This window comes from Crocuta crocuta, unplaced genomic scaffold (assembly GCF_008692635.1).
Source record: "Crocuta crocuta isolate KB4526 unplaced genomic scaffold, BGI_CrCroc_1.0 scaffold185, whole genome shotgun sequence".
Lineage (NCBI taxonomy): Eukaryota > Metazoa > Chordata > Mammalia > Carnivora > Hyaenidae > Crocuta > Crocuta crocuta.
In genome coordinates this window covers 327,995-343,092 of record NW_027530518.1, presented here as the reverse complement: position 1 = coordinate 343,092, position 15,098 = coordinate 327,995, and the positions used below count along the sequence as shown (strand labels likewise).

Here is a 15,098-nt window from a genome sequence, read left to right as displayed (position 1 = left end):
CAAACTTAGTCCTATTCTTCAAGGTTACCCAGTGCCAAATGAATCTAATTTTCTGCATTTGTTAACATTTTAAACACATTTTAATTATCTCTATTTTAGTAATGCATGAAGAGAATGTTAATTCATCAGTATAATAGTTAATTTGATAAAGTTAAGTGAGCCTACCGTATTGAGAGATACTGTTTCTTGAGCACTGACTATTTGCTTGCTCCCATACAAGCACTCATATAGATTAATTTGTATTGTGTAACAATCATATGATATAAATACTTTGGGTCTCATTTTCTAATGAGGAAATGGAAGCAAGAAAAGTTAAATGTTTTCCCAATATTACCAAGTAATTGTTAAAATGTGACTCCAAAATTTGTCCCCTAACCAGGTATATTTTATTTCTGTTCAGTAATTTATTTCGAACTCTTTCCTATGTTTTTACTGTAGGCATGGAACTTAAGAACTAAACAAATGAATTCCACGAGAGACAAATAAGAACATCACTCTTTAGCTCTAATTTAAAATACAGGTCTATGCTAAAGGAGAAAGTGCATAACTTAAATATGTCTTATATTCTCATTATTTTATTTTATTTTATTTTATTTTATTTATTTTTCTTAATGTTTGTTTACTTTTTAGAGAGAGAGACAGAGTGTGAGCAACGGAGGGACAGAGAGAGTAGGAGACAGATTCTAAAGCAGGCTCCAGGCTCCGAGCTGTCAGCACAGAGCCCAATGCCAGGCTCGAACTCACGGACCACAAGATCATAACCTGAGCTGAAGTCGGACACTTACCTGACTGAGCCACCCAGGCACCTCTATATTGTCATTATTTTAAATTTTTTCTTCCACGTCTGTTTTATTTGGTGTTTGAAGGCAAACCTTTTTAGTTCATGCAATTTTTCATTTAAGTGGCATATATGTTTCCTAGGCTCCTGTTGTAATCGCAATGGCTCATCTGTTTTTAAGTACACCATAATTAAATTCTCTTTTCTTAGATAGTGTCCACCATATTTAAAGGTTATGTTGAGTTATGATGGACATGGGATCTATGGATATAAACTCAGATGTATGAGCATGCTTAGTCTTTTTTTTTTTTTAGTTTACTTATTTATTTTGAGAGAGACAGAGACAGCGTAAGCAGGGTAGGAGTAGAGAAAGGGAGACAGAATCTCAAGCAAGATCCACACTATCAGTGCAGAGACCAATGTGGGGCTTGAACTCAAGAAACGTGAGATCATGACCTGAGCCAAAACCAAGAGCCAGATGCTTCACCGACTGAGCTATTCACATGCCCCAGCATGCTTAGTCTTAATACCTGATGATAGTGAGTTATCAAAGCTGAGTAAGAATTAACTATGAGTTTCTTGTAAGTTATGTGGGTCACCTCACCTCTGCGAATGGGCAGACTATTAGAATTATTTCTCATTCAGAATATGCGTCCTGAAAAGAGACATTCAGAATATGGGTGACTGAAAAGAGAAGAAATTGGAATATTTCTTATATCTATTAGATAAGATACTACACACAAATATACCAGGAAACTGTGGTCTTAAAAACCAAATTTGTAATCAGAAATTGCATAACAAGTTTACTTAGTGAGTTTTATAACAGAGGCTAAATGTATTGTAATTGTAACAAACTTAAGGAATACATTGTTTTCATATCCAGAGAGCTAACTCCGGAAAGAGCTTCTAGGAAAAATGATTCTCCAGTATGAGAGTCGAGATATGAACGTCATATCAAGTTTTAGAACAATGTGGGAAAAATTAACAATGAACTCCCCTATGACCCAGAAATAACACTGCTAGGAATTTACCCAAAGGATATAGGAGTGCTGATGCATAGGAGCACATGTACCCCAATATTCATAGCAGCACTCTCAACAATAGCCAAAACATGGAAAGAGCCTAAGTGTCCATCAACGGACAAATGGATCAAGAAGATGTGGTTTATCTATACAATTGAATACTCCATGGCAATGAGAAAGAATGAAATCTGACCATGTGTAGCAACATGGATGGAACTTGAGGGTGCTATGCTGAGCGAAATAAGTCAGGCAGAGAAGGACAGCTACCATATGTTTGCACGTATAGGAGAATTAGGAGGAACTTAACGGAGGACCATGGGGGAGAAGAAGCGGGGAAATAGTCGGGGAGAGGGAGAGAGGCAAACCATGAGAGACTCTTGAATACTGAGAACAAACTGAGGACTGATGGGTGGGGGGCAGGGGGGAGATGGACATAGAGGAGATGGGCATAGAGGAGCGCACCTGTGGGGATGAGCACTGGGTGTTATATGGAAACCAACTTGACAATAAACTATTTGTACAAAAAAATCCACTTATAATTTAAAAGTGAAAAATTACATAAGAATTTCTAAGGGCTCTTTTGTATGTACATAAGAAAAGGTGTTGAACTTAAATCCCCACTTGTAAATTGTTAGTAATTAGGTCAAGAGTTAAGAATAAAACAGTCAATACCCAGGATCAAGGAGCGGTAACACTAAAATATTCTCTGTTAAATAATCATTAAACAATGAGGCATTCAACAAAAGCAGTGGATCAATTCCAATATTTTTTCCTGGATAAAGCAAAGAACCATCAGTTTTAAGCCTGGGTTCAAAAGCATGGATCCTAAAGCCAAATGTTTATAGCTATCAAATAGTAATATAATTGAAATCTTGGACATGAAGTAACCTACAATAAACAACAAATACAGCCCATTATACACATGGTGTTTACTTAATATTATTCCAAACAAAGCTATTATAAAATTGGAAAATGTGGGAAAAAGAAAAACTAGGAAGAAGAGGATGGCTAAGATATTCCAGCTTCCTTGAAGGAGTATTGACTTGAGTGGGCACTCAAATAAATATATTTGATGACATTACATTAACTTTTCTTTCGTCAATAGTTTCTTAAGCCCCCTGGATACCTCTTTGTTGCGGAGGCTGTATATGAGAGGGTTGAGCATGGAGGTGAGGATGGTGTAGAAGGCAGATACTATCTTGTCCTGTTCTGGTGTGTAGTTAGAGGCTGGTCTCATGTACATGAACAGAAAAGCACCATAGTAGAGTCCAACCAAAGATAAGTGGGAGGAGCAGGTGGTGAAGGCTTTGTGGCGACTTTCTCTGGAACTCATGAAGATGACAGATCGAAGGACATGTGAATAGGAAATGATGATCACAGAGACTGGTAATATTAGCACCACCACACAGAAGATGAAAAGTAGTCTTTCAAAAGCATAGGTGTCTGTGCAAGATAGAGGGAAAGGGCAGCGACATCGCAGAAAAAGTGATGAATTTCCAGAGAACTACAGAAAGAGAATGATAAGGCTGCTATAAGCACAATAATGCCGTCAAGAGATCCCAAGATCCAGGAGGCAACAATCATGAGGACACAGAGTTTCTGATTCATAAGAATGGTGTGTCAAAGGGGGTGGCATATAGCCACATAGTGGCCATAGGCCATAATAGCCAACAGGAAACATTCAGCTCCAACTAGAGACACATAGAATATCTGGGCTCCACACCTGGCAGAAGATGGACTTCCTCCCAGACAAGTAGTTGAAGGCCATCCTGGGTACAGTGGTGCAAATGAGCATGAGATCCATGAGGGATAGTCATCTGAGAAGGAAGTACATGGGTGTGTGCAGCTGGCTGACCAGATAAATGAGAACCATGACAGTGTTTCCAATCAAGGCCAAAGTGAAGATTCCCAAAACCAGAGAAAAGAGGAAGGTGTAGGTGGAGCTGTGATCAAAGATTCCTAGCAAGATGAAGTCAGAGCTAAAATTCTGGTTTCTCCACAACATCCTGGATAATATATCTTACCTATAAGTTCTAGAAAAATCGTAATCTTATTTATTAATTTAGTTTTCAAATGTACACCATGACAATATACTCCATAGGGCACTGTATGTATAAGACCTTCTCACTAACCTTTAGTGATCTCCAATTTAGTCACAATGAGTTCTCTGCCAGCGCATTTCTTTCCAGTTATTTCCTTCCAAACTTCACAGGCAACAAACTTTAAAAGTATTTTCTTTATTTCCCATATAAGAAATCTGAGGCTTATAAGAATCAACCAATTTACATGCAGATAGAAACAGTCAGTAAAGAACCTAGAAAGAAAATAATTACACGTATCTATTCCTAAATTTTATACCAATCACTGATCACAGGAAATTCTTCATTAAACTTTTTCTCCTTTTCTCCTAAAATGTCTCAGGTGGGTGCTTTCCTAAATACATACTGAATTCTGGCAAGCCATAAGAGACTCTTAAATACTGAGAACAAACTGAGGGGTGATGGGTGGGGGAGAGAAAAAAATGGGTAATGGGCGTGGAGGAGGGCACTTGTTGGGATGAGCACTGGGTATTATATGGAAGCCAACCTGACAATAAACTATAAAAAATAAATACTGAATTTCTCTTGTAATAATTCTCTATACCATTTTGCCCCTTCCGCATTTTGTGGCACTAGCACAGTGAAATACTGTATGGCATCAATATCATTACACATGTACATCTAAATTTAGAGAAGAGTTTAATACTATACATTTTTAGTTTTAGTTTTCAGACCAAGTCTTGGAGTCATATCTTGTGTTGTCAAAGCACCCTTTAAAATATTTCCCGCAGAAGAATAAGGTACTATTCTTGTCTTTTGAAAACAAAATTTTGCTTCTCTTAATCTGCATGGGAAGGTGAGTTATTTATTTATTTATTCATTATTTATTTATTTATTTATTTAATTGTTTCTAAAATTATTTTCCTGCGATAATAAATTATAAGTCAAGTGATATACACTGTTAGAGAATAAAATAGAATTTCATTTGTGGTCTTTAAAAGCTTCACTTCCATGGAACATTTTGGGAAGTGATGAGGGATGTTTCACCACAGTGAGTAAAGGCTTTAATGTATAAAACACCCAATGCTTTACAGTTCAAGAGGGACAGAACACTGAGGTACTTTTGTGACATAGGGAGAACATTGTAAAATCAAAACAAAACAAAAAAAGGGCTTGGTGATGGATGAGTAAACTGATCATAGGGAGCCAGATTGCATACATCAAGTTTGTTTTTAATCAACCAAATACTGAAGAAGTATTTTAAGCCATAACATAAAGATGTAGAGTGACAGGGAATGGATTTAGATTTAGGATTGAATGAATTAGGATTGAGAAAGTCTCATGTTACTGAAGTACGATGGCTTAAGTGGATTAATCTGCAAAAATGATGACTAGGTAGAGCATATATGAAGCATTGAGGGGAGCCAGGGTAAAGTTCAGGGGATGACAGTAGAGAAGTAAAGGACTAGTTAGAAATCTAATTTATCCATCAGTTCTCTGTTAAAGGTTATTGATTATGATCTCTAGACCATATTTATTTTTACCTACTTCTAAAATATCATACTATACAGATATTTTCCTAAAGCCCCAATTATTATACAGCAAACAAAATTCAATCCTAAGCATGCTCCACTTCCCACCCCCGTGTGACATGTCATTATTTCCAAAATTATTCCTGACTTCCAGATTCCAAATTTGAAATAATATATTCTTCCTTATATTCTCATGTACTCATTATTTTATTTAATTAAAAAATCTAGGGGTGCCTGGGTGGCTCACTCGGTTAAGTGACTGACTCTTGATTTTGGCTCAGGTCATGATCTCACAGCCCCTAAGTTCCAGCCCTATGTCAGGCTCAGCACTGAGCCTGCTTGGGAATCTTTCTCTCCCTCTCTCGCTGACCCTTCCCTACTTATGCTTGCTCATGCTCTCTTTCTCTCTCAAAATAAATAAATACACATTTAAAAGATCTAAATTTTGTCTAACATATAATGCTTTTTGATACTGAATATCTACCTGACTAAAGAGTATTTACCATTGTATTTGTCTATCTTTAAAATCTATCTTTCAATACACTCAGAAATATTCTAAGCAAATAGCCATTTTAAATATGTGGAATTCAATTAAATTACTGAGAAATCCAATTATGCATTTTTACTTTAGACACTTCAATGACTCATGATAAGTGGTGATAGATCAAGCTGCTTCTATTTAATATCAGCAAGTTAGATGTATTATCATATACTCAAATCAAATAAATATACTTCCAAGAACAGAGGTGATTCCTGAGGACTTACATACTAATAGCAGGCAGTCTATGCCTGTCACAATACTCTCTTTAGGGAAATTTAGTATTAAATTATTTTGCTGCCAAAGTTTTCTCCAAAAAACATTCTCATTATGTATTGATACTCTCAATGAATTTATGTCAATTATGGTTCATGGTAGAACTCTTTAAAGGAGGCAAACTCAATAGAGAACTTTACTTGTTCTAATGACACACAAAAATTGCATGGTATTTTTTTTCACAGAATTACAATATTATGCTAATACACCAAGAGGAAATTTTCATTCATATTTCTAACACTTGAGCATAGAAGAATGTTGTAAAGATGGGAATATGCCTAAAATTGAAACTAATGGAAAACTCATTTTTAGGTCACCGAATATTTATTTGTATGACCTTTATTATTTATTAGGTAATTTAACTTATTTTAATGATGAATATGTGTTAAGGGAATCCAAATTCTCTGTAACAAGAGTATTTAAAACTAAAATAAATAGCAAATATAGTTTTACTCCCAGGGCAGTCAATATAAAGAACTGCCAGCTTCTTGTTTGTTATTATTTTTAACATGAGACTAAGTGTCATAACTTTATATGAAATTGAAAAATCTTAACATTATACTTTAAGCATGTTGGTCCTTCTATATGTTTCATGTCAGTTGTCAATGTATAACAGAGAAGACCCTCGCTGAGTTTTTAAAAAGTATATTTTGAAGAAAAGTGACTTAATAAGAGGAAAATTAAGTGTATATGAGATTGATGGAGGTATATAAAGAAAATGCATGCTAAAAATAGAGTTGAAAATAAAAAGGGGAAATTTAAAAATAAGATTAAATACAGAGCCTGAAATGATTAGAATTTGGAAAATTAATGAAAATAAGGGGAGAGACAACATAAATCATGGACCTAATGGAAAAATCTGAGTGGGCACAGAGATATGAGAGGATGCTCAACTACACCAGTCCAGTCTTTCTAGACTTTGTGATATGAGAGAGAGGGAAACTGATGTGAGAGAGAGAGAGAGAGAGAGAGAGAGAGAGAGGAGAAAGGCAAACCAAGAAACAGACTCATCTATAGAGAACAAACTGATGGTTACTGTGGAGATGGACATGGGGGGATGGGTTAAATAGGCTGTAATTAAGGAGTGAAATTATTAAAAAATAAAAACAAAAATAATTTAAAAATTAAATAATTAAAAAATAAAGGAATACACTTGTTTTGAGGAGAACAGGGTGTTGCATGAAAGTGTTGAATCACTTATTGTATACCTGAAATTAATATTACATTGAATATTAACTAACTGGAATTCAAATAAAAACTTAGGGGAAAAAAACCTTAAGATTTCCACTCACATATCCTAGTACATTCCATATTTCCAAATAGTAAAGGGTTTCACATACTGTGCAATTTAAGTAAATCAAGCTTCACTGAATTCCTGTAAGGTTTATTTCACTTTTATGGGACTGAGTCTAAGAATTTTATTAATTGGTATACTTTATGAAGTATTTGAGAGGTAAGTATAGAAATTGGCTTCTGTTTTGGGTCAAGTCACTTAGGCCCAGTAATTTTTTATCAGAAAATTTACACTGGTATCTAATAAATTTTGTCATATTTAAATTTTTATAGGTCTGTTTTAAAGCACTATATTGAGGTCATCTAGTAGGTAATTATTTCTATGAGGCCATTTTGAGGTGTATATCTACCAACTGGAAGATGCTTACATTTATCATAAAGGCTTTCATAAATATTTTTAATAAATTAAACATAATGTAATCATTAAGAAGTAGTCTATTTCTATTCTCTCTTATTAGAATAAAGGAGAAAGAGCCCAGATGTGTGAGGAAATTATGGCATTCCCAGGATGTTATGAAAAACTGCACACAATATGGTAAATTTATTTAAAATATATATTATAATTTTAATAATCAAGCTGAGGAATATTTATACTTGTAAACCTAGATAGTGTTTTCATACATATTATCTCATAATTTACCACCAAGGCACTTAAGCTCAATAGGGAAGGTAACATTCTCCAAAAAAAGAGTTTGTCTTATACTCACAGGTATTGATCAGGACAGAGATTCAGCATGTAATATCTAGAATCTCTATACTCTGGAGTGTGATGATCATTCTCTGACTCTGAGCTACATCTCAGTGCTTCTTCTGTCTCTTTTAGAAAAAAAAAATCAGTAGAAGGTGCTCAGATGGTCCAAATAACCCACATTTCTATGGATACATCTATCTCTTGGTATCATGGACCTCAAGTCATTTTCCTCCAGAGAATTTAATCCCTTGACTCTAATTACAAAAGGGCATGTCTTCTATCAGGACCTCTCTTAGGAAAGGAAATCCATATGGACTTCCTCATTCTAATTAATTTTGGCAATGTTTGTCATTTTCTACTTCTAGTGTCATTAGTAATGGCTGCCTACTTTTCTGTAGGAAATAAATAGTGCTAATATTGATGAAGCTAAGCATTTACAAATTTTAAAAATATAGTTAAAATTAAAACAGGGAATGTTTATTATAAAGGAAACTGTATCTTGCAACCTGAGTTTTCAAATGACTTTACCTTATTTACAATGTGTATTTTCAAATACTGAGGTTGAAATAAAATGAAAATAAACTCACAGAAAGCCAAATGCATGTGAAAACGTGACTAACCTTTCAAATAGACCAAAACTTTAAAAAAATACTTTGAGCCACTTCTTTACCATGTCTTTTGCATTGTGTATTTAATTTACTGTAGTAACCTCATAATAGTCCTAGCTTCAGACCACGACCCTTTTCCCTCTAAATGTTGCTATCTGCCAAAAGCAATGACATATTTAAAAAGCAGTGGTGAGCATCAACTTCTTACTTAAATTACTCATTGCCCCTTTATTAATTTCAAGACAAAAAATAAACTTAATTTCTAGGACCATGTTACCTGACCAATTCTGTTATGCAAGTTTCTTTCTGAAACACCTGCTTTTTCTCAAACCTCCACAATCTTTCAAATTTAGTCTCCTTTTCTCTCTTCTTTGCGCCTTGTACAAAGTGCTTAACTTATGATTGTCCTTCAAGACCCCTTCAACAGGAGCCTATCCTGATGACCAAAGTTGTGTTGAGTATTGCCTCTATGCATTTGTATAGCCTAGATACAATAAATATTTACCATAGCATATATCAAATTTCATTTGATGTCTTTCTTTCTTATTACATTTCAATCAGTAATTGTCATTTACTAAGGACTCTTTGAAATATAAAATATGTTGCTTCTTTATAAAATTAACCATATTCATATTCAATCATTAAATTCTTCTCATCAAAATAGGTTAAAAGGGAAGCTTTAGTAGATGAATATAAACCAACCTTGAGACATGTTTTCTGTTAATTTACTAATATACACACAATCTCTCTCAATGACTAAAACAACCCCATAATTTACATATTATTATCTTCATGTTTCTCACAAAAAAATGAAATAAAGATAATATAAGTATTTGCTAAATCTTACATAGATTGCCACAAGTATATATAAAATTTAATTCTAAAAGTCAATCAACCTATTCTACTAACTCTGTGTATGCATGTGTGTAGTAGGTACACATGTGTACGTGTTTTTCACACATCTTAAGAAATTTCAAAATATATACTAGCTTTCATTTACTGGAATATATTATCCATTGTGATATTTCTAGTGACTTAATTATTCTGTTATAAGGAGTAACTAGGGAAGAGGAGTTGCTTATTTTTATCTGTAGTTAATTTATCTGAAAAAAAGCTATTTCATATATGCTCACATATGCTCCATCTGAGTTTATACCAAAGAAATATAGAAGCGGGATGCCTGGGTGACTAAGTTGGTTAAGCATCTGACTCTTTGACTTTGGTTCAGGTTATGAACTCATGGTTCATGAGTTGGAGTTCTGTGTTGGGTTTTGTGCTGACTGCACAAAGCCTGCTTGGGATTCTCTCTGTTCTTCAATCTCTGCCCCTTCCCCCCTCTCTCAAAACAAATAAATAAACTTTAAAAAGAAAATAAATATAGAGGATAGATTTTTCTTTGGATTTATGATAAAAATTTGTGCCAAATCTGCAACACCTTTCTTCACTGAACTTGATTATTAATATGAAGGACAATTTGACTGGCCATGGCATATGGAGTTTAAAGTAATTTACTCCCCCAAGCAAAAGGCTAACTGTAGCAAAAAGAAACACAAAAATAACAATTCAAGGAAATATAATATGGATTTTTCCTATTTTTTAGAGACTCTATCTTACCATTTATTATAAAAGAGCCAAGGAGTAGTGGACATTTTCACCAGAGTGTAGTAGAAATAATCTCAATGAAAGAGGGAATTTGACAGGGTGTTTTATAAGTCAATCTCTTTGGTATCTATTTAAAAGGGTTATTTAACACAAAGACAACTTATTGCCCAGTTTAATATAAAATCTAAACAAATTTATTTTGTTCAGAAATGACAGAAGAAACATGCAAATAAATATCTAAATAATTTCTAAAATAAATATCTAAAATAATTTTTCAGGGTGCCTGGATGGCTCAGTTCCTTAAATATCTGACTCTTGATTTCAGCTCAGGTCAAGATCTCACGGTTTGTGAGATCAGGCGCCATGGTGGGCTCTGCGCTGACAGTGTGGAACCTGCTTGGGATTCTCCCTCTCTCTCTCTCTCTCTCTCTTTCATTGTCTCTCAAGAAATAAACTTAAAACTATTTTAAAATGAATTAATTCTAAGTACCTACTGTACATCACGGCAACTATAATTAACATTTCTGCATTGTTACTCAAAACTTACTGTAAGAGTACATCTTTAATGTTCTCAGCATAACAATTTCAACAACAAAATGACAATTTTGTGAATCCAGGNTATAAATATATAAATTTATATATTTATAATATATATATTATATATTGGTTTATATATATAAATATATAAATTTATATATTTATATATATATACCAAATCATTACTTTTTACACCTTAAAATTAGAAAATGTTATATTTCAATTATATCTCAACTTTTTAAAACCATGGGGTTCATGGGTAGCTTAGTTGGTTAAGCATCTGACTCTTGATTTCAGTTCAGCTCATGATCTCATGGTGAGTGATATTGAGCTCCACATCAGTCTCCGTGCTGACAGTGCTGAGCATACTTGGGACTCTCTTTCTCCTTCTCTCTCTGTCCCTCCCCTGTTTGTTCTCTCTCTTTCTCTCTCTCAATAAAAAAAAACATAAGAAAGGTTGTAAACAATAGTTAAACTCATTGATTTGGTTACTTTCCAAAAAACAAAACAAAACAAAATAAAACCGAAAACAAAAATGGTTACTTTCCAAAGTAAACAAAAAGCTCAGCATAACCAAATGGTCTTAAATATGTTCACATCAATATTCCAAAAATTTATACTAAAACTTTTGCCTTTACCTGGAAGAATTGATAGTCACCCCCAGAACTCTTTCCTCTTTCATCCACTCCTTTATACACTGTTTTCTGACAAATACAAATAAAATTCTTTTAGGGGGAAATTTTTTGTTCTATTGTGTATTCATTTTCCATAATTACTCTCCTTTTTTTTTTTTTTACCTTTTTTTCCAGTTCAGCAGTCTTAAGGAGTCCTTTCCCCTCACTTTTGGTGGAGTTTTGGCCAGTGATACAAGGGACAAGAAATTAAATTTCAAGGGCAATGTATTTCCATTCAGTGTGGACACTGTGGATTGTGTCAGTCTTTACTAAAGTAAATTAGTCATGTCAAAGGAATTATTGACATGATTTACTGTTGCTGATCATGTAGCTGTTTTACTCCTTTGTTATTCATGCTATGTGTCACACTTATGTCTGTGTGTTTGTTCATTATAATCTATCTATATCTATATCAATATCCATCTATTATCTATTATCTATCTATCTATCTATCTATCTATCTATCTATCTGTCATGTTCATCATCACCATCAATCTATATAATGTTCTAAGTTTCATGATTTAATGTATTTTATCAATAAATTTGGCTATATTGTAAACAAATGTTTAATATTTGTATAATTCTTGGCCTAAAACAGGACAATCTCAGTAAACATTCAAAGAATTTAAAATGTTATATGGAAACCAACTTGACAATAAACTATTAAAAAAAAGAAATAAAATATGATAGAAAATCAAAACAAAATAAAACATGTAGATTTATATTAAAAAATACAATAAAATAATGATTAGTTTATAAATGTTCAAGTATATTTCCTACATAAGTACTATTTTCTTCAATTCGTTTTTAAATCATGTCATACATTTAAAATTATTTCATCTGTTTTTATATAGAAAAGCATGTTAAAATTTATGTTAAAAATAGGTAATTCACAATGTATTGTTGCATTTTTAACTACTTTTAATTTTATGTTTAAAATTAAAACATTACTGGGGCGCCTGGGTGGCTTAGTCGGTTAAGCGTCCGACTTTTGCTTAGGTCATGATCTCTCGGTTCGTGGGTTCGAGCCCCGCATAGGGCTCTGTGCTGACTGCCAGCTCAGAGCCTGGAGCCTGTTTAAAAGTCTGTGACTCCCTCTCTCTCTGACCCTCCCTTGCTCACGCTGTCTCTCTATCTTTCCTAGAAATAAATAAAAAACATAAAAAATTTTAAATTAAAACATTACTTTTTAGTTTATTATTTTAGATTTTTGGATATTAATTTTAATGATGAAATAGTAATCATTACTCATCTTATTCCTTTCACACTGAACTCCATCTCATATATTAAAATTAGATGAATTTACATATTGCAAAAACAGTATTAACATGTTGTTATAGTGCATTAAAATATGTTTTTTCTTGCTTAACTTGTATTTAACTTATTTCATTCTGTGTAAAAAAAAATATCAAAATGTAGTGGCTTAGGATAGCAGCTGCAGTATTTCTCATAATTCAGGGTGTCAGGTAAATGAAACATTCAGCCATGTCAGATTCATCTATCATTCATGTGGTGTTGGTACATTCTACAATGGTAGAATAGGCTGGAAGATGTGAAATGGATTCATGCTAATATCTCATTCCTCTGATGGGATTTTTTTTTTTTTTACAAATAGTTTATTGTCTAGTTGGTTTCCATTATAACACCCAGTGCTCATCCCCACAAGTGCCCTCCGCCATGTCCATCTGCCCCATTCCCCGCCCCCCACACCCATCAGTCCTCAGTTTGTTCTCAGCATTCAAGAGTCTCTCATGGTTTGCCTCTCTCCCCCTCCCCCACGGTCCTCCATTANTTTCCCCTTCTGTCAATTGCCTATTAGTTTTATGGATTGTTTCCTTTGCTGTGCAGAAGCTTTTCATCTTGATGAGGTCCCAATAGTTCATTTTTGCTCTTGATTCCCTTGCCTAACAAAATATTTTTTAAATGACTATGTCACTACCATGCCAGTACCTAAGAGACAACATTAATCTGCATTAAAGGGATTAAACTCTACTCAAATTCACTTCATCCAGAGTTATGAAACTTCTACTTGCCATCTTAAGAGTCTGAATTTTATTAAGAAAGTGATGTGGGAATATTATAGTGATGTCTGCTAAGGCTTTAGTGTAGTTAATTGCTTCTAGATGCTGTGGAGACAATGGGGTTTTTGATTTCCATATCTGCTGAGCACCCTGGAGCCTGACTTCTCTCACTCCAGGCTGGAAGCACAGGGAGGGAGGGGAGCATTTACTTGCACAACTCTTTTCCTCTGTCCCCACCAGAGCCACCTGCACTCCAGAGTCAATCCTAAGCTCAGTCCCAAAGACCTCGGGAGGTCCGTCGAGTCCCAGTTCTAATTTTCTGTCCTGGTTTCAGCTTTTACAGTTGGTTTAATTCATGCATGTTCCACAAGTCATGCAAAGAGATGTGTGGACAGAGTTTGAGGATCCACCCAGTGGCTCTTTCCTTTACAGGGTTCTATTAGGGGTGGGTCATGGCATGTAGGGACATGACAAATTGTCTTGATCATGACTGATTTACCAGATGGTGATCAAGGTGCTTGGGGGCCATCAGATGCTGGGATTTCCTCTAATGTGTCAGGGAGACAGATCCTTTCTGGCAAACTTGGTTGGAGCATCTTTTAAGACTGGTCTTTGACAAGAGTTTGGAAGGGGATCATCAGATGAACTTCTCTTCCCTGGTTCATCTCAGAGGCTTCCAGGCCAACTACTAAAGGCTCTTCCTTGTATCTTTGAGGAGGAGTGGCTCTGTGTGGGTTCCCTGTGGCAAGACATAGCCAGAAGAGCCATGTCAAAGATTCAGACCATGATCCTTAAACACTACAAGGAAGAACCTGGCCGTCCTCATTTAGGCCAAGGCTTTGGGCATCCAGATGAGAGGCAAGCAGGCTGACATTTCCAGGGGATGACATCACAGGCCCTGGGGAGTTTGACTGGGGGAAGGAAGCTGGAGGGAGCTGTTTTGAGTTGTGTGGGATAGTGTGAGAGTGGTCAGGGCTCAGGGCTCATGGGCACGACATCCCAGGAAGGTGACCAAGACTGAAGGGGCCATCCTAAGTGAAGGGAGACTATGGGAAGGGTGAATGTTCCTATGGGAACAGACACTTGGAAACAGGAAGAAGGTAACAAAGAAGACTCCATTGAGCTAAACTGGGTGGGTACAGGGACATCTCTGACTCAATGGGAAGGGGGCTGGGGTCCCAAGGCAATGCCTGAGGAGGGCAGAGAGGGCACTGGAAGGTAAACTGAGAGGAAAGTCAAAGCTGCATGAATGATTACAAAGACCTGGGAAGATGAGGCAATAAATGGGAGCAAGAGACCTTGTCCCAAGGGAGAGGTGAGGCAGAGGGGCTGTGGTGAATCTCAGCAGAGAAAAGGGACTTAGGGAAGCAGTAGGGAGGATACCAGCCCAGGAACCCAGGAGAGATCTGAGACCAGTGTTGAGGGAGGACCAGGGAAGGGTAGAGGGGTAGGACTGTCTACACACTGGTTGGGGGGGAGGGGGTGCC

The 15,098-nt window shown here is 35.4% G+C and overlaps 1 pseudogene; it reads right to left on the bottom strand.

Annotated features, from left to right (window-relative positions):
* Nucleotides 1-2,878: 2,878 nt before the first annotated feature.
* LOC144234130 (olfactory receptor 2M4-like) lies at nt 2,879-3,805 on the bottom strand (annotated as a pseudogene).
* Between the last annotated feature and the right edge of the window lie 11,293 nt (nt 3,806-15,098).